The following is a 21,650-nucleotide window of genomic DNA, read 5'->3' on the forward strand; positions in this document are numbered from 1 at the left end:
TCTATGCATTCCAATCTGGACTGATTTATAGACAGGAAGATCTTGTTCCTTTGAAATCTGCTCAATAGCTCAGGTCTGGTTAAACTGATTAATTTCAGCTTGCTTGGCTTTGCTGCAACACAAGTGGACAGCTTCACCTACTGGCTATTTTAATAAATGCACTGCTTCTCAATGCTTTTCAATAGCAGTCACATGACTGGAAAAAAAGGTTGTTATTCTGAAACGGTGTAAATTGAACCGTTGTAAACCGAGGGCCACCTGTATATATGTATTTATGTGTGTGTGTGTTTGTGTGTGTATATATATATATATTAGATCACAGGAGAGCACTCTCACTTGTCAACGCAGCTGCCAGGGTGCTAGTAATGAATAGATAATAGTAACAAAAAAACACACTTTTTTTACTGTGGAAAAATAGTGACATTTGGGGGACAAAGTATCCCCTTCCTCAGACACAGTGTATAGGCATATCACACAAACTTAATAAACCCCACCCCCAAATCAGGACCCAAAAGTGCAGGGTCCTTGTTGAAGGCTGTCTTATTGCATGATTGGACATAATGATTTATTTAGGACTCCTGTCCTTGGGTACTACACTATATTTATTATACACTCTGGACATAGACTACAGCTTGCTTCTTTGGATAACCTATCACCATTAGATTGTGTGGGCTTGAGTCATCGTGCACTCCCGGGATGTTACCATGGTAACGTAGACGCTCTCTACAATTATGTGAATACTTTATGTTTTAGTGATAATTCCCCTTGAGTGCTACACTGTGTTCATTAGGTGTTACTTCCTTGCTCTCGGTATAGGCTGCAGTTGGTGTCCTCGTCATTGTGATTGCTTTTTACTCTAGATCTTGTGGGCTGGATCTACGGTGCATAGTATGCACTGTCTCCTGGTACGTTACTATAGTAACGCAGACGCTGCCTCCTTTGGAACTCGTAGTTACGTGCTCCTCCTCCTCACCTCCGTGCCACGGACATGGCAGAGGTGTGCGTGATTCAGTAGCGAGTGGGGTGTTTCTATTGTCAGGTACACATTTTATTACCCTGGTCTTTTGCTATGTTTGTTCTATACCATACATATCACTAATTTGATTGTTTATAAAGGAGATGCGGTAGGGGGTTATCTGTGCCCTTTCTATTACGTATTTGCTTAGTTTGTAGTTGATGCTATTCTCTGTATATATTATTACCGATGTCTTCCACACGATCAAAGTGAGGTTGCATTTTGTTGTTTTTAGTTACTTTAATGTCACTTATTTGTATTAATTTAAAACATTTTCACACGTTTGTGATGATGAAATGCACTGTTTGTTTATTATTGTCACAAGGTGGTTGCCATTACTATATTTGGCATTTTTTTGGGTCCTGATTGGGGGGTGGGGTTTATTATGTTTGTGTGATATGCCTATACACTGTGTCTGAGGAAGGGGATACTTTGTCCCCGAAACATCACAATTTTTTTCACAATAAAAAAGTGTGTTTAAAAAGACCAGTGAGTGCAAGTTTTTTGTTACTATTTTATATATATATATATATATACTTCCAATAAATAGTGTACTCTCAGGATTTTGTGAAAAAAAAGGTCAACTTTATTAGATGACGTTTCAGGGAACTCAAGTCCCTTTCTTTAGATCAAAAAAAAGTGAACAAATGTGACAAACATGAACACATTATATACTGACAACTTTAGCAAACACAAACCTCCCACATCAATCAAAATAATGCGCCAAACAGTGCTTGGAACGCATCCCTGCGTTCCATTTAGCCCCAACCGGGAGTGTATCAGCTCTCCACTTCCGGTTTCCCCGGGCTTGTATTTTTATCCAATTAACACCTCACTAAGCAATCATACATGTGTGAAACACCTACATGCTAACAGAACTTCAAAAACAAAATCGTCAAACCTGAAGTTGTCATACTATCACTTCCGGTTTCGCCAAAACTGTATAGCCTGTGTGAAAAAGTGCATACTTGCAATGTGAATACTTAGACTTACAATGGTATACATAACAACAGTGCCATCATCCCCTACTGGGACTTTCAGTGACAAACAGTGCACATGTGAGGCTCATCACCACCTAAACTTCATCTCACATAGGACTTGCTTAATGTATTGGGTTTATCATCCTTGAATATTAAACCAATATAGACCTGTGTGAATACATATTGTACTGCAATAAAGCAATAATGCATCACATATTAAACATATTTTTGCATATATCTGAGAACCACCCTGGTTCTCCCTGGTATCTATTCCAGGTATGGTAGCACAATAGAATACTGTATCTATAGACAGATACAATAAGTAATAGAAAAAACTAAAAAAGAAAAGTACAGATAGCAATGTATCTCCTCTTGTTGGCATAAACTTATGTATTGATAGGTGCATAGACTGCATATGATATGCGTTCCATCAGCGGAGGCACAATCTTCCTCCGGTCATTTCCATAGATGGGTAGATACAAATGGATAGATATAATTTCATATACTTTCATCCATAACCATATACCTCCCAGACTTCAGGTCATGTTGGTATTATCTGTGCTAAGGTTGACATTATATAGCAGGTATTCTTGAGTACCGCACCTGCAGATCCCCTTCACTGGATCAGGGTCCCCATATGATAACCCTAGTGGACAGGCAGCATCCCAAGGTGCCGCCGGCACACTACCATCATATCGTACCATGCTACATTTCCGCACCCCAGGTTTGTGTAAGATTATATTAACCCCTTGAAGTCTGGTACAGAGTTTAATCCTCCTGGGGCAATGGTCCCCAACCTGTATATCCACTGGGATTCTCTAGAGAGTAAGCGTTTATTCCCGGTCTCCCCCCCCGATCAGGTTTTGGCACATGGTCTATCAGAGTATATCTTATTAATGCTACTGAGTGTCTCTGTTCACTGAGTGTCTCTGTTCGGCACAGTGCCGTGCCACTGGTAGTTCAGAAGAGCCTTTTAACAAGCGCCTGGCGTATAGCCAGCCTATGGTTGGCCATGCATTCTCTTAGGGTACCCTTTGTTTTGCCCACATAATATTTGGAACATGGGCACATAAGTAAATAGACCATATGTGTGGTGGTACAGGTGATCGAGTGTCGGATAGTATGCAATGTGTTGGTATGGGGATGATGACATTTCTTTGTTGAAATAAGACTGTTGCATATCATGCAACCCCCACATCGGTAACTCCCCTTGATGTTTATCTTCTGTTTCTTCTGATAGCAGTGTTTAGGGTCCATACGTACCAACAGGTCACGAAGATTGGTGCTCCTTTTAAACCCCACCATTGGGGTTAGTTCTTTGCTAAATAGAAGCTTAGGAGCTGATGAAATGATCGGCCAATGCCTTCTCAAAATTCTTCCTATATTGATGGTACCAGGGGTAAAGGTGGTCACCATGATCATTCTATTACGTTCTTTGTTCTCTTTCTTTTTATTAATCAACTCCTCTTTAGTGTAATGCTGTACCATATCATGAATTGATCCCAACGTACTCGGTTTGTATCCTCTTTGGAGAAACTTACTCCTAGTTTCCTCCAACTGGGAGACCCCCGAGTGTGCTGTGTTGTTACGGATGGTTCTAATCATTTGTGATTTGATTATGCCCTGAAACAATGTGGGTGGCAACTGTCTGCTCTAAGAATCGAATTGTGATCCATAGGTTTCTTGTATAGAGAAGTCCCTAAATTAGGGCCATCTTTGAAAATTTGTAGATCAAGAAAACTAACACTTTCACTGTCAGATGTAATTTTAAATCGTACAGTAGTGTCAGTGTTCTTGAGGGTACTGAACCATGTATGTAGGGAGTCGGGACCACCCCGTCAGATCAGGAAGATGTCTATATATCTTTGATAGAAGACAATAGACCACACCTACCCGGACCCCACAAAGCTATTTTCGAAATCTGAAATAAAGATATTGACATATGATGGGGTTATATTTGACCCCATTGCCGTGCCAGCGGACGGTATATAAAAAAGTCCTCTTCAAATCGAAAATATATCATAGTCAGCACAAATTCAACAGGTGGACCACTATACTGAGTGTCCTGAAGTAAGTGCTTCTTGACCGCCAACAGTCCCACATCATGTGGTTGATGGTGTAGAGACTGTTGACATCCAAGGTTACCAACAAATCTCCCCCTTCAATTTAGACATTCTTCAACAGTCTAATCGGCTGATTGCTAGCCAACAGAAATGAATGGATCTGTCTAACAATTGGTTGGAGCAAAAAATCAATATACTGTGCCACCGGTTGTGTCAGTGATTGAACCGCCTATACAATGGGACATCCCAGTGGTTTCTATAGGCATGTATGCACTTTGTGAATGGTGTATAGAATCGGTATTCTGGGAAATTGTGTAGTACAAAAATTGCGGATCTGGTTGGGTATAAAGCCCTGTTTAAATCCCAAGTCCAGCAAAGTATACAGTTTTGGTGAAAACCGGAAGTGATAGTATGACAACTTCAGGTTTGCCGATTTTGTGTTTGAAGCTCTGTTAGAATGTAGGCGTTTCACACATGTATGTTTGCTTAGTGAGGTGTGTGGATGTTTATATTTTTAACATTATATGTATTTAGGTGTTTATTGGATAAAAATACAATCCTGACGAAACCGGAAGTGGAGAGCTGATACACTTCTGGTTGGGGCTGAATGGAATGCAGGGATGTGTTCTAAGCACTGTTTGGCACAATTTTTTGATTGATGTGGGAGGTTTGTGTTTGCTAAAGTTGTCAGTATATAATGTGCTCATGTTTGCCACATTTGTTCACTTTTTTTTTTTTTATCTGAACAAAGGGACTTGAGTTCCCTGAAACGTCATCTAATAAAGTTGACCTTTTTTTTTCACAAAATCCTGAGAGTGCACTATTTATTGGAAGCAGACATTTGACTATATTTGCACCCAGGTAGCTTGATTAGGAGGAAGGATTCATTTTTCCTGTGTATGTATGTGTGTGTATATATATGTGTGTGTGTGTGTGTGTGTGTATATATATAAAACCTAGGCTTTTCCTTAGCCAATAGCATCTTCCTTCTCTTACGTTCTTTCTTTAATAGGGTTTCCTGTATCAAACAGACATCACTATGACTCGAGCTACATCCTCAGTAGCGTTGGTTCTCATCTTGTGTTCTTTTGTTTCTTGGGCACAGACAACTTCAGGTGAGTCCCGGGGAAGTTGAGGCAATTCCATAGCATTACACGGACTTACATTTCACTTACATCATGAGCAAGAGTCTCTTTTAGCAAATGGACAACCAGCAATGTCCCAAAAAATCTAATTATAGCGTGATCCTTATGCAATGTCTACGGAGTTTGATCAACATGCCCCATGAGATTCTGTATCCTCCCCTGTACAGTACTACACATGAGCTTCTGTATCCTCCCCTGTACAGTACTACACATGAGATTCTGTATCCTCCCCTGTACAGTACTACACATGAGCTTCTGTATCCTCCCCTGTACAGTACTACACCTGAGCTTCTGTATCCTCCCCTGTACAGTACTACACATGAGCTTCTGTATCCTCCCCTGTACAGTACTACACATGAGCTTCTGTATCCTCCCCTGTACAGTACTACACATGAGCTTCTGTATCCTCCCCTGTACAGTACTACACATTAGCTTCTATATCCTCCCCTGTACAGTACTACACATGAGCTTCTATATCCTCCCCTGTACAGTACTACACATGAGCTTCTGTAACCTCCCCTGTACAGTACTACACATGAGCTTCTGTATCCTCACCTGTACAGTACTACACATGAGATTCTGTATCCTCCCCTGTACAGTACTACACATGAGCTGCTGTATCCTCCCCTGTACAGTACTACACGTGAGCTTCTGTATCCTCCCCTGTACAGTACTACACGTGAGCTTCTGTATCCTCCCCTGTACAGTACTACACCTGAGCTTCTGTATCCTCCCCTGTACAGTACTACACCAGAGCTTCTGTATCCTCCCCTGTACAGTACTACACCTGAGCTTCTGTATCCTCCCCATGTACAGTACTACACATGAGCTTCTGTATCCTCCCCTGTACAGTACTACAACTGAGCTTCTGTATCCTCCCCTGTACAGTACTGCACCTGAGCTTCTGTATCCTCCCCTGTACAGTACTACACATGAGCTTCTGTATCCTCCCCTGTACAGTACTACACATGAGATTCTGTATCCTCCCCTGTACAGTACTACAACTGAGCTTCTGTATCCTCCCCTGTACAGTACTACACATGAGCTTCTGTATCCTCCCCTGTACAGTACTACACATGAGCTTCTGTATCCTCCCCTGTACAGTACTACACATGAGCTTCTGTATCCTCCCCTGTACAGTACTACACATGAGCTTCTGTATCCTCCCCTGTACAGTACTACACCTGAGCTTCTGTATCCTCCCCTGTACAGTACTACACCTGAGCTTCTGTATCCTCCCCATGTACAGTACTACACATGAGCTTCTGTATCCTCCCCTGTACAGTACTACACATGAGCTTCTGTATCCTCCCCTGTACAGTACTACACATGAGCTTCTGTATCCTCCCCTGTACAGTACTACACATGAGCTTCTATATCCTCCTCTGTACAGTACTACACCTGAGCTTCTGTATCCTCCCCTGTACAGTACTGCACATGAGCTTCTATATCCTCCCCTGTACAGTACTACACATGAGCTGCTGTATCCTCCCCTGTACAGTAGTGATGTCCCGAACTGTTCGCCCGCGAACAGTTCACAGCGAACATAGCTTGTTCGCGTTTGTGGGCGAACACATGGCGATGTTCGATCCGCCCCTATGTGTCATCATTGTGGAAACTTTGACCCTTTATGTCACAGCCGCCTGACACATTAGAGCCAATCAACATCAGACACTCCCTCACAGACACTCCCAGCTACTCGGAATCCGCCATTTTAGACTCATAACGACCTTGCTTTTTTAATGATAGGACGTGTTATGTTTTTGCTCCTGACATTAATAGGAAAAACATAGCTAGGCTGGTGTATTTACAGTCCAGAAGGACTCCACTCATCTCTGCTGCAAGCACAGCACCCCAAAAAGCCCTTTTTAGGGCTATATTTTGTGCCGTTTTTTTTTTATTTCTTTTTTTTTATTAGCATTTGCTTGGCTTTCAGCTGTGTGTTTAAGGCTCACAGCATATGCTGTGACTACTGCCACCACTGATATCTCCCTAACAACATTAGTTTAAATTTAACTAACCCAAAAATATAATTATTTTTCTAGTGTAATTTTTTTTCATTTTCTATCAGGCCAGTGTCACACAGCATATACTCTGGTTCATTGCTCTGTGCCAGCCAGCAGCCAGCAGTGTTAATATCTGTTTATAACATTATTTTTAATTTAAAAAAAAAAACACAAAAAAATATTTTTCTAGTGTAATCTAATTACATTTACTATCATGCCTGTGTCTGTCAGGCTCACTCAGCATTAATATACCTCCTTTTTTTTCAGTCTTTTGGTTAATTGGTCTGTGCCAGGCAGCCACCCAGCACTCATATCTATTTTTCTTTCACCTTAATTTTAATATATAAAAAAAAAAGTTTAAATTTGTTTGCTAGTGTAATCAAATCTAATTTTCTATCCGGCCTGTGTGTTTTGCTGACATAGAGAGCCTACTGTGTTTACTTGCTGCCCTCCCTAGTCTATGAGCCACGACTCATATGTGTTTAACCTTTTTTTAATTTCCCCCCCCCAAAAAAAATAATTTCAATCATTTTTCTAGTGTAATCTAATAGTATTTTCTATCAGGCGTGTGTGTATCCGACATACAGAGCCTACTGTTTTTAATAGCTGCCCTTCCAAGGCTATCAGCCACGACTCATATGTATGTGCTTAACCTTTTTCTTAAAATTTCCAAAAAAAAGTCTTTAAATCATTATGCTAGTGTAATCTAATTGTATTTTCTATCAGGCCTGTGTCTAACTGTCTATCTGACTTACACAGCATACTGTTGTTATAATTGCTGCCCTACGTAGCAGCCAGCCAGTGCGACCACTCATAGAGTCATATGTGCATTGCACTTCTTAACATAATTTTAATATTAAAATCTAAAATTTTAAAATATTTTGCTAGTGTAATGTAACTTAATTTTCTATCAGTCCTGTGTTTTTGTCACTTACACAGCATACTGTGTTAAATTACTGCCCTACCTACCATCCACGACTCATATCTGCCAGCCTGTCTGCCAGGCCCAAGTAGCCAATTAGTGGCACCAATCACAATTCTTGTAACAGTAATAAAAAAAAAAAAAACATAATTTTTTGGACTGCAAATATTCAGTCTCCTAGGGCCATTGAATTTCATTTACCTCCTGCCTGCCACTGCCAGCCTTTTGTGCCAGGCCGTCTAGCCAACTATTTACACCAATCATAATTGTTGTCACAGTCAGACAGTATAGTTATTAATTTAAATAAAAAAATTTTTTAGTGTTGATCTTAACCCTCAGTTTGCTCGTGCCTTTGAATTGCACTTTTCTACAGCCTTCCAAGCCTGTGTGCCAGGCCTACTTAAAAAATATTTACACCAATCATATTTGTTGTGACAGTATTCTAATAATTAAAAATTAAAATTTTTGTTAATAGTTGCTGTGATTTGAATCGTCAGTTTGCTGGTGCCATTGAAACGCACTTTCCTCCTGCCTTGCAGCCTGCTGTGAGCCAGGCCCCCACCTAGCCAATTGTTGTCAGCAATCATATTTCTGTTAACAGTATTGCAAAAATTGTCAATCATCACTGTTTAGACTGTCAGTAATCAGTCTCCTAGTGTCCTTGAATTGCATCTCCCTCCTGCCTGCCATCCTTTTGTGCCAGGCCGTCTTGCCAACTATTTACACCAATCCTAATTTTTTGTCACAGTATAGTTACTAATTAAAATTAAAAAAATCTTTATTGTTGATGCTCTTAACCCTCAGTTTGCTCGTGCCTTTGAATTGCACTTTTCTACAGCCTTCCAAGCCTGTGTGCCAGGCCTACTTAAAAAATATTTACACCAATCATATTTGTTGTGACAGTATTCTAATAATTAAAAATTAAAATTTTTGTTAATAGTTGCTGTGATTTGAATCGTCAGTTTGCTGGTGCCAATGAAACGCACTTTCCTCCTGCCTTGCAGCCTGCTGTGAGCCAGGCCCCCACCTAGCCAATTGTTGTCAGCAATCATATTTCTGTTAACAGTATTGCAAAAATTGTCAATCATCACTGTTTAGACTGTCAGTAATCAGACTCCTAGTGTCCTTGAATTGCATCTCCCTCCTGCCTGCCATCCTTTTGTGCCAGGCCGTCTTGCCAACTATTTACACCAATCCTAATTGTTGTCACAGTATAGTAACTAATTAAAATAAAAAAAATCTTGATGGTTGATCTTAATCCTCATTTTGCTTGTGCCATTGAATTGCACTTTTCTACTGCCTGCCAGCCTGTGTGCCAGGCCCAACTATCCAATTAGTGCTAGCAATCATATTTCTTTTAACAGTATTGCAAAATTTGTCAATCAACACTGTTTTGACTGTCAATCTGCAGACTACTAGTGCCCTTGAATTGCATTTTCCTCCTGCCTGCCTGCCTGTGTGCCAGTCCCAACTAGCCAATTAGTGCCACCACTCATATTTATTGTAACAGGATTGGAATTTTTGTTAATCATAACTGTTTTGACTGTGATTCTTCAGTCTCCTAGTGCCATTGAATTGCAGTTTCCTTTCTCCCAGCGTGTGTGCCAGATAGGCTCATTTGCCAAATAGTGCCAAACAATCATATTTGTTGCCACAGTACTAGTAATATTTCAAAAAATTAACAATTTGTGATTTTTAAAACATCTGTCTTTTTTGTTGTTGTCAGTCTCACAGCGTATACTGTGCCCACTTTCACAGTGCCACCACTCAATTGGTGTAATAGTATTGTTAGTGTCCATTTAAAAAAAAAATGACAGGCAGAGGCAGGCCACCCCGCAGGTTCCGTGGTTGTGGTTGTGGTGCTGTGATTCCTTTAGACCCTTTAGACCCTACAAATATGCACATTGTCGCCGGGTGCCAGGGGGGATGCAAAAACTTCTGAGGAGGACCTAGTTGAATGGCTAACACAGGAAACCCAATCTTCTTCAGCTTCCGCTGCTAGTCCTCCTAACCTTGACGCACCATCTAAGTCAAGCTGTGCTTTGGGCAGGTTTCAAGTCACCAGTGACACTCCTCCGCCTGTCGCCACCACCAACACTAGCACCACAGCCGCTTCACTTGATCTGTCACAGGAGTTATTGACACATCATTTTGAAGAAATGAGTGATGCGCAACCATCATTGACAGAGGATGTAGATAATAGTGATCAGTCTCAGTCAGGCAGCATTACCGACATGGAAGTACGGTGTGATGATGATGATGATGTTGTACCCGCTGCTGCTTCCTTTCTTGATGTTTCAGATACAAGTGAAGCGGTTGATGATGATGTGTCGGTGGATGTCACGTGGGTGCCTGCTAGAAGAGAAGAAGAAGAGGGGGAAAGTTCAGATGGGGAGACAGAGAGGAGGAGGAGGAGGAGGAGACGATTTGGAAGCACGGGGGAGGTCGTCTCAAGGAGCTAGTGGCACAGTCAGACAGCATGCATCGTAACCAGGGGTCAGCCAGACAGCCCGCCGACGCCCATCAACGCATGCTGTTGCCACCACCAGAATGCCGTCATCGCAGAGCTCAGCAGTGTGGCATTTTTTTTGTGTGTCTGCCTCTGACAACAGCGATGCCATTTGCAACCTGTGCCAAAAGAAACTGAGTCGTGGGAAGTCCAACAGCCACCTAGGTACAACTGCTTTGCGAAGGCACATGGTCTCCCATCACAAAGGCCGATGGGAAGAACACATGAGTAGAAGCAGCACACAAAGTGTAAGCCGCCCTCCTCCTCCTGCTCCAGCATCTTCAGCCACGTCAACCAGTGCTGTCCTCCTTGCCCCCTCTCAACCATCCTCCACTCAGTCTCTCTTACGTAGCAGTTCCTGGTCATCTGCCCACAGTCAGGTGTCTGTCAAGGACATGTTTGAGCGTAAGAAGCCAATTTCTCAAAGTCACCCCCTTGCCCGGCGTCTGACAGCTGGCTTGTCTGAACTCTTAGCGCGCCAGCTTTTACCATACAAGCTGGTGGAGTCTGATGCTTTCAAAAAATTTGTATCTATTGGGACACCGCAGTGGAAGGTGCCTGGCAGAAATTTCTTTTCACAAAAGGCAATCCCAAACCTGTACTCTGTTGTGAGAAAGGAAGTTATGGCATGTCTGGCACACAGCGTTGGGGCAAGGGTCCATATGACCACGGATAGCTGGTCTGCAAAGCATGGTCAGGGCAGGTATATCACCTACACTGCGCATTGGGTAAACCTGCTGACTTCTGACAAGCATGGAATGCGTGGCTCTGCAGAAGAGTTGGTGACACCGCCACGACTTGCAGGCAGGCCTGCTGCTACCTCCTCTACTCCTCCTACTCCATCCTCTTCCATAACCTCTTCCTCGGCTGAGTCCTCTTCAACTTCTGCGTCTTGCTCCACATCTATGGCACCCCCCCAGCTCCCCAGGTACTATGCTACATCCCGGGTACGGCAGTGTCACGCCGTCTTGGGGTTGACTTGCCTGAAAGCGGAGAGTCACACCGCACCAGCACTCCTGACCACCCTGAACGCACAGGTGGATCAGTGGCTGACTCCGCACCAACTGGAGATTGGCAAGGTTGTTTCTGACAATGGAAGTAATTTGGTGGTGGCATTGAAATTGGGCAAGTTGACACATGTGCCGTGCATGGCACATGTGTGTAATCTGATTGTACAACGATTTGTCCATAAGTACCCAGGCTTACAGGACGTCCTGAAGCAGGCCAGGAAGGTGTGTGGCCATTTCAGGCGTTCCTACACGGCCATGGCGCACTTGTCTGATATCCAGCGTCGAAACAACCTGCCAGTGAGGCGCTTGATTTGCGACAGCCCGACACGGTGGAATTCAACACTCCTAATGTTTGACCGCCTGCTCCAACAAGAAAAAGCTGTTAATGAGTATTTGTATGACCGGGGTGCTAGGACAGCCTCTGGGGAGCTGGGGATATTTTTGCCAAATTACTGGACGCTCATGCGCAATGCCTGTAGGCTCATGCGTCCTTTTGAGGAGGTGACAAACCTTGTCAGTCGCACCGAAGGCACCATCAGCGACATCATACCATTTGTTTTCTTCCTGGAGCGTGCCCTGCGAAGAGTGCTGGATCAGGCAGTAGATGAGCGTGAAGAGGAAGAGTTGTGGTGTCCATCACCCCCACAAACAGCCGAATCAGCATTGCTTGCTGGACCTGCGGCAACGCAGGAAGAGGATTGTGAGGAAGAGGAGTCAGAGGAGGAATGTGGCTTTGGGGAGGAGGAGGAAGACCGAGCACAACAGTCATCCCAGGGTGCTCGTTGTTGTCACCTCTCTGGTACCCATGGTGTTGTACGTGGCTGGGGGGAAGAAGATACCATCAGTGAGATCAGTGAGGAGGAGGAACGCGACATGATTAGCTCAGCATCCAACCTTGTTCAAATGGGTTCTTTCATGCTGTCGTGCCTGTTGAGGGACCCTCGTATAAAAAAGCTGAAGGAGAATGACCTGTACTGGGTGTCCACGCTCCTCGACCCCCGGTATAAGCATAAAGTGCCTGAAATGTTACCAAATTCCCGCAAGTCGGAAAGGATGGAGCATTTTCATAATAAATTAAAAACTATGCTTTATACAGCGTATAAGGGTGATGTCACAGCACCACGGGAATGTAACAGGGGAAAAGATTAAATTAATCCTCCTCCTCCCACGGCGGCAAGGACCGGGCGCTTTCCTGACGTCTTGTTGATGGAGGACATGCGTACCTTTTTAACTCCCATGCACCATCAGAGCCTTTCGGGATCCAGCCTTAGAGAAAGACTCAACCGACAGGTAGCAGACTACCTAGCTTTAACTGCGGATCTCGACACTCTCAGGAGCGATGGACCCCTTGACTGGGTGTGCAGGCTGGACTTGTGGCCTGAGCTATCCCAATTTGCAATGGAACTTCTGGCCTGCCCCGCTTCAAGTGTCCTGTCCGAAAGGACTTTTAGTGCAGCAGGAGGTTTTGTCACTGAGAAGAGAAGTCGCCTAGGTCAAAAAAGCCTTGACTATCTCACTTTTATAAAAATGAATGAGGGCTGGATCCCGAAGGGACTGACATTGGGCGATACATTTGAATAAAAAACTACTGATGATGATATGAGCTGCCTTGGGCTACAACTGGTACACAGGCTGGCCTTTTTTTTTTTGGTTATAAAGACGGAGGACTTGCTTGACTTATGCGCCAACAACTAGTGTTCAAGCCACAAGCTTTTAGGCACTTTATAAATGTTTTACAAACATCGATTTTTCTGGCCGCTGCTACAGCAGTTGCTCCAACAATACCCCAATGTTTCAGTCATTTGTACATTCCTAATTTTTCTGGCCTCTGCTGCATCTCTGTGGGTACAAACTCAAATAAAAAAAATAAGGCACATAACACTAGTGATTAAACTGTTACGAATTGTACAACTTTACACACCACTCATATCCGGTGGACCATTCAATTGAACGCAAAATGCAACAAATTTGAAAGAGTAGGACCGACCAAGCATCTTTATCCGTCTCTTGGTTGATCTAAATTATCTCCGTGTTCCATCTATGACATACCTGTACTCTATTGTGCAAAAGGGTGGCATATGTTTTGTTTCATGCTGTTGTGCCTGTTGCGGGTCGTGGCCCATGATATAAAAAGGCTGAAGGAGAACGACCTGTAGTAATGGTTGCCCCATCCAGTTTTTATAAAAATGTTCCTGGTTCCTCTCAATTATCTTTGGGTTTCTAAAATGGATGCCATACCTGTACTCGCTTGTGCAAAAGGATGGCATATGTGGTGGTGTTTCCTGCAGTTGTTTCTGTTGAGGGTGCTGGACCCTCTTATAAAAAAGCTGAAGGTGAACGACCCGGAGTGGGAGTCCAAGCATGGTTTTTGGTGCTATTTCACTTTTACAAACAATTATCTGTGGGTTTCACAAATCAATGCCGTACCAGTACTCTATTGTTCCAAAGTATTCCATATGTTCTCTTTCCTGCTGGTATTTTGTTTGAGGGTCCTGGACACTCTTATAAAAAGGCCTAAGGTGAAAGAGGTGTACTGGGTGTCCACTCATTTTTATTTTCTATTTCTCATTTGACCAAAATTATCTCTGGTTTTGTAAAATCAATGCCGTACCTGTACTCTATTGTTCAAAAGGATGCCATACGTCCTCTTTCCTGCTGGTGTTTTTTTTGAGTGTCCAGGACCATCTTATAAAAAGGCCTAAGGAGAAAGAGGTGTACTGGTTGGCCACTCATTTTTATTTTTCTATTTAACAATTGACCAAAATGATCTCTGGGTTTGTAAAATCAATGCTGTACCTGTACTCTATTGTTCAAAAGGATGCCATACGTCCTCTTTCCTGCTGGTGTTTTTTTTGAGGGTCCAGGACCCTCTTATAAAAAGGCCTAAGGAGAAAGAGGTGTACTGGCTGTCCATCGAATCATTTTTTTTATTCAAATTTACATTTAAAAAAAAAATTCGATGGGTTTCTAAAATCTATGCCTTTCCTGTACTCTATTGTTCAAAAGTATGCCATATGTCCTCTTTCCTGCTGGTTTTTTGTTTGAGGGTCCTGGACCCTCTTATAAAAAGGCCTAAGGAGAAAGTGGTGTACTGGGTGTCCATCGAATCATTTTTTTGATTCAAATTTACATTTGCAAAAAATTATCTATGGGTTTCTAAAACCAATGCCTTTCCTGTACTCTTACTGTATTGTTAAAAAGTATGCCATATGTCCCCTTTCCTGCTGGTGTTTTGTTTGAGGGTCCTGGACCCTCTTATAAAAAGGCCTAGGGAGAAAGGATTGTACTGGGTGTCCATCCAACCATTTTTTTTATTCAAATTCACGGTTGCAACAAATTATCCCCGGGTTTCTAAAATCAATGCCTTTCCTATAATCTTTTTTTCACAAAGGATGCCATATGTCCTCTTTCCTACTGCTGGTTTTGTTGAGTGTCCTGGAGCCTCTGCTCAAAAGGCCGAAGGATAAAGAAGTGTACTGGGTGTCTATTCAATGTTTTTTTAGATTTCCTTTTGTAACAATTTTTTTCTGTCTTTCTAAAATCAATGTCTTTCCTGTAATCTATTTTTCAAAAGGATGCCATATGTCCTCTTTCATGCTGTTCTTTCTGTTGAGGCTCCGGGACACTCTTCTAAAAAGGCCTAAGGATAAATAAGTGTACTGGGTGTGTAATCGAAGTTTTTTGTGATTTCACGGTTGCAACTAATGATCTCTGTGTTTCTAAAATCAATGCCTTTCCTGTAATCTAATTTTCTAAAGGATGCCATATGTCCTCTTTCAAGCTGCTGGTTTTGTGGAGGGTCCTGGAGCCTCTGCTAAAAAGGCCTAAGGATAAAGAAGTGTACTGGGTGTATAATCTATGTTTTTTTAGATTCCACGTTTGCAAAAAATTATCCACGGGTTTCTAAAATCAATGCCTTTCCAGTAATCTTTTATTCAAAAGGATGACATATCTCCTCTTTCATGCTGTTGTTTCGGTTGAGGCTCCGGGACCCTCGCATTAAAAAGGCCTGAGCATAAATAAGTGTCACGGCTGTGTAATCAATTTTTTTTTTTCTAAATTCACGGTTGCAAATAATGATCTGTGGGTTTCTAAAATCAATGCCTTTCCTGTAATCTTTTATTCAAAAGGATGACATATCTCCTCTTTCATGCTGTTGTTTCGGTTGAGGCTCCGGGACCCTCATATTAAAAAGGCCTGAGCATAAATAAGTGTGACGGGTGTGTAATCAATTTTTTTTTTCTAAATTCACGGTTGCAAATAATGATCTGTGGGTTTCTAAAATCAATGCCTTTACTGTAATCTTTTATTCAAAAGGATGACAGTACTACCAAAATACAGCCAATGAAGGGCCTTAGGAAGACTGAGCCAAGGTTGGATTGTAGTATTTGGTTAGGCTAATCATGATGGCCATGTAGACCACCATGTAGTAATAAGAACAGTACTAGCAAAATACAGCCAATGAAGGGCCTTAGGAAGACTGAGCCAAGGTTGGATTGTAGTATTTGGTTAGGCTAATCATGATGGCCATGTAGACCACCACCACCGAGAGTCCTGGAAGTAACAGGGATGATGAGGTGAAAGTGCTAAGAATAGTAGAACTTGAAACAACAGAGTTAGCCATGGGTTTTAGTGCAAAACAGCTTGGCTTTTTTTTGGCTTTGGGTGCGGCTATTCATGCAGGCCATATAGAGCTGACAACATTCGGTGTCGTATCAGCTATTAAACTAATAAGAACAGTACTACCAAAATACAGCCAATGAAGGGCCTTAGGAAGACTGGGCCAAGGTTGGATTGTAGTATTTGGTTAGGCTAATCATGATGGCCATGTAGACCACCACCACCGAGAGTCCTGGAAGTAACAGGGATGATGAGATGAAAGAGCTAAGAATAGTAGAACTTGAAACAACAGAGTTAGCCATGGGTTTTAGTGCAAAACCGCTTGGCTTTTTTTTGGCTTTGGGTGCGGCTATTCATGCAGGCCATATAGAGCTGACAACATTCGGTGTCGTATCAGCTATTAAACTAATAAGAACAGTACTACCAAAATACAGCCAATGAAGGGCCTTAGGAAGACTGGGCCAAGGTTGGATTGTAGTATTTGGTTAGGCTAATCATGATGGCCATGTAGACCACCATAGTAATAAGAACAGTACTAGCAAAATACAGCCAATGAAGGGCCTTAGGAAGACTGAGCCAAGGTTGGATTGTAGTATTTGGTTAGGCTAATCATGATGGCCATGTAGACCACCACCACCGAGAGTCCTGGAAGTAACAGGGATGATGAGATGAAAGTGCTAAGAATAGTACTACTTGAAACAACAGAGTTAGCCATGGGTGTTAATCCAAGACCGCTTGGATTTATTTTTGTATTGGGTGCAGCTAATCATGCAGGCCATATAGAGCTGACAACATTCGATGTTGTATCAGCTATAAAAATAATAAGAACTGTACTATCAAAATACAGACAATGAAGGGCCTATGAAGACTGAGCAAAGGTTGGATTGTAGTATTTTGTTTGGCTAATCATGATGGCCATGTAGACCGCCCGTAACAGGGATGAAAGTGCTAAGAATAGTACTAATTGAAACAACAGAGTTAGCCATGGGTGTTAGTCTAAGACCACTCGGCTTTTTTTTGGGTTTGGGTGCAGCTAATCATGAAGGACAGATAGACCTGCCACCATTTGGTGTTGTAACAGGTATGAAAATGCAAAGAACAGTACTACATAACACAACCTACTTACCATGGGTCCCAGAACATATGTTTGGTTGTTATATTTTGTAAGGGTAATCATGCAGGCCATATAGACCTCCACCGATAGGGTGAGTATGAGTAACAGCTATTAAAATGCGAAGGACATTACTAATTAACACAACATAGTTACCATGGGTCGCAGACCAAGAGCAGATGTCTTATTATTATATTTTGTATGGGTAATCATCCAGGCCGTATAGACCTCACCAAATAGGGGGAGTTACAGAGATTAAAGTGCTAAGAATGGTAGTACTTAAAACACAACCTCGTTAAAATAGGTAGCAGACCACATGTCTTATTATTATAATTTTTCAGGGTAATCTGGCAGGCCATATAGAACTCCCACGATAGGGGGGGGGGGGGGAACAGGGATTAAAGTGCTAAGAAAAGTACTAATTGACACAAGCTAGTTGGGTCCAAGAACGCATGTTTGATTATTAGAATTTATTAGGGTAATTATATATCTAACAAATATATCTATTTCTCTTCTATCGATTCTATCTAACTATCAATCTATGTATATCTATCTATCCTATCTATCACTATCAATCTATCTTCTGTCCGGGATGTTTTGAGACAGCCACTTTGGGAATGTTAGTTGATTTAGACCCATTATGGCTTAAAAGCAGACTCTGCATCAACTATGTAATTTTCCATGGGAGTTTTGCCAGGGATCCCCCTCCAGCATGCAACAGTCCAGGTGTTAGTACCCTTGAAACAACTTTTCCATCACTATTGTGGCCAGAAAGAGTCCTTGTAGGTTTTAAAGTTCGCCTGCCTATTGAATTCAATGGCGGTTCGCGAACAATGCCGGAAGTTCGAGTCCGCGCTTCGCGAACCGAAAATTTTAGGTTCGCGACATCACTACTGTACAGTACTACACATGAGCTGCTGTATCCTCCCCTGTACAGTACTACACATGAGCTTCTGTATCCTCCCCTGTACAGTACTACACATGAGCTTCTGTATCCTCCCCTGTACAGTACTACACATGAGCTTCTGTATCCTCCCCTGTACAGTACTACACAGGAGCTTCTGTATCCTCCCCTGTACAGTACTACACATGAGCTTCTATATCCTCCCCTGTACAGTACTACACATGAGATTCTGTATCCTCCCCTGTACAGTACTACACGTGAGCTTCTGTATCCTCCCCTGTACAGTACTACACATGAGCTTTTATATCCTCCCCTGTACAGTACTACACATGAGCTTCTGTTCCCTCCCCTGTACAGTACTACACGTGAGCTGCTGTATCCTCCCCTGTACAGTACTACACGTGAGCTTCTGTATCCTCCCCTGTACAGTACTACACATGAGCTTTTATATCCTCCCCTGTACAGTACTACACGTGAGCTTCCTGTTGCTGCCTTTGCAAATAATCTTAATATTGTTATATGTTACAAGATTAATCAACACTTAAATAACTCTTTAAAAATATGTCCCTTTAGCAGGTGAAAGTCTGGGTGAAACATTTATTTGTGAAGAGGTTGTAGCATTTTGAACAGCATTATAACCCAATAAAGTATTTTTTATGAGAGAGAAAAGCATTTCTCACATTTGTTAATGTTCATCAGTAAGCAGAGACAAGATTTCTTATGCATGTCAGTTTGTGTACAGTATACTCACTATACAGATTGCTGGAGACACTATACAGATTGCAGGAGACACTATACAGATTGCTGCAGACACTATACAGATTGCTGCAGACACTATACAGATTGCTGGAGACACAATACAGATTGCTGCAGACACAATACAGATTGCTGCAGACACTATACAGATTGCTGGAGACACTATACAGATTGCTGGAGACACTATACAGATTGCTGCAGACACTATACAGATTGCTGCAGACACTATACAGATTGCTGCAGACACTATACAGATTGCTGGAGACACTATACAGATTGCTGGAGACACTATACAGATTGCTGCAGACACTATACAGATTGCTGGAGACACTATACAGATTGCTGCAGACACTATACAGATTGCTGCAGACACTATACAGATTGTTGGAGACACTATACAGATTGCTGGAGACACTATACAGATTGCTGGAGACACTATACAGATTGCTGGAGACACTATACAGATTGCTGGAGACACTATACAGATTGCTGGAGACACTATACAGATTGCTGCAGACACTATACAGATTGCTGCAGACATTATACAGATTGCTGCAGACACTATACAGATTGCTGCAGACACTATACAGATTGCTGCAGACACTATACAGATTGCTGCAGACACTATACAGATTGCTGCAGACACTATACAGATTGCTGGAGACACTATACAGATTGCTGGAGACACTATACAGATTGCTGGAGACACTATACAGATTGCTGGAGACACTATACAGATTGCTGGAGACATTATAAATTGCTGCAGACACTATACAGATTGCTGCAGACACTATACAGATTGCTGCAGACACTATACAGATTGCTGCAGACACTATACAGATTGCTGCAGACACTATAAAGATTGCTGGAGACTTACTGTGGGTCTAGTATTTCTCATTCTTTTCTGTGTTGCAGGATCTGAGGATGCGGAAAGGTATTGCCGGAGTACCGGAGGGCTGTGTCTTAACGCCTGTGACCTTCCCTATTATCAGAGAGGTTCCTGCCACAACGGTCCTTGTTGTTCTTTAATTTTAGGCTGACCTTTAATAAAGACCTGAATATGATCCATCGTGTTTGCCAGACAGATGTTTATACAGTTTTGTCCTAATTCTTTAGATGCATCATATAATACATTTTCTTTATATATAATGTGCTACTTTATTACTAATAACTTCAGACACAATGTATCAAAGTGATTTAAATGTTTATGTTTATAGAATTGTTTCACATCAACCTTAATTGGATCATTTATATATTTGCTATGTTTCACAATATTATTAATAAATGAGACGCTAATAAATACTACATCTGTACGTTCACCTGATTCTGTCATAGAAAGTAACTAGAAAGTGTAAAACAAAAGCAAACAAAAGAGAAAGTAAAATACAACAAAATAGATTATCCACATCTTCCTCTAATTCTTTTTTTTTAAAAAAAACTATTTATACATTAAGTGAGGTTTTTACATGAGCCAATGACCATGAAAGGTGAGTTACATTCATAGAAAATGTTTTTTTCTTACATGTCGTTAAACACAGGGCTCTGATGATAGTTTATAGTCCATTGAAAGATGCATAATAGTCCTGTATCAGCACGCTGAATGTGCCATAGGTCATGCTATCCTCTCTCATTTTTCACTTTTTCTTCAAAACTTTATAAACAATAATAAAATATAACAAACAAGAAAATTAGAGTAAAGTGCTATGCACCAACAAAACCAAAGCTGGTCGTACTTACCCAGGACGCCCGCAGACCGCCAGCCCCAGAGCATCTTTACATGACAGTATGAATATGAAGGACGCGGTCCGATATACGGCGCAGGTTTTAGCGCAAGCGTGGAAACCTGCGCCACCCGTAGTTTCAGCTCACACAGCGAGCTATCTCATATATGGCGCCGGCAGTTGCTAATGTGCCGTAAGTCTGACCAACTAGCGATGTCCAGAAATCAGCGTAAGTACAAATTTCTGGAGTCGCCAGTGACTTACGGCACTTTAGAAACTGCCGCCGCATAAAAAACAAACTAAAGTATAAAATCTCCTGTTACTGTCTAACACGTCTCTTAAAAATAACCCGACACGTAAACCCCTCTATCCGCACTCCCCCCTCTCACTCCTAATAATAAATATATTAACTCCTAAACCACCGCTCCCGGACCCCGCCACCAGCTACATTAAATGTCTTACCCCCTAATCTGATCCCCCTACACCGCCACCAGCTACATTAAATGTCTTACCCCCTAATGTGATCCCCCTACCCCGCCGCCACCTATAATAACTCTATTAACCCCTAATCTGAGCCCCCTACCCCGCCGTCACCTATTTTAACTATATTAACCCCTAATGTGAGCCCCCTACCCTGCCGCCACCTATATTATATGTACTACCCCCTAATCTGACCCCCTTACACCGCCGCCACCTATATTAAATTTATTAACCCCTAATGTGAGCCCCTTACACCGCCGCCAGCTATATTACATTTATTAACCCCTAATGTGAGCCCCCTACACCGCCGCTACCTATATTAAATATATTAACCACTAAACCTAAGTCTAACCCTAACACCCCCTAACTTAATTATTATTAAAATAAATCTAAATAATATTATTAATA

General features: G+C 42.1%; 1 long non-coding RNA gene across 1 annotated transcript in view; it reads left to right on the forward strand.

Moving 5' to 3' along the window:
• The window catches only part of LOC128655217 (uncharacterized), a 48,275-nt gene extending 27,929 nt beyond the window's left edge, over positions 1 to 20,346 (forward strand). The window contains exons 2-3 of the long non-coding RNA XR_008401728.1: positions 5,071 to 5,173; positions 19,957 to 20,346. This is a non-coding gene — a long non-coding RNA (uncharacterized LOC128655217). The remainder of the gene's footprint in view (positions 1 to 5,070; positions 5,174 to 19,956) is intronic.
• Positions 20,347 to 21,650: the final 1,304 nt, after the last annotated feature.

The sequence above is a fragment of the Bombina bombina genome, chromosome 4, assembly GCF_027579735.1.
Source record: "Bombina bombina isolate aBomBom1 chromosome 4, aBomBom1.pri, whole genome shotgun sequence".
NCBI lineage: Eukaryota > Metazoa > Chordata > Amphibia > Anura > Bombinatoridae > Bombina > Bombina bombina.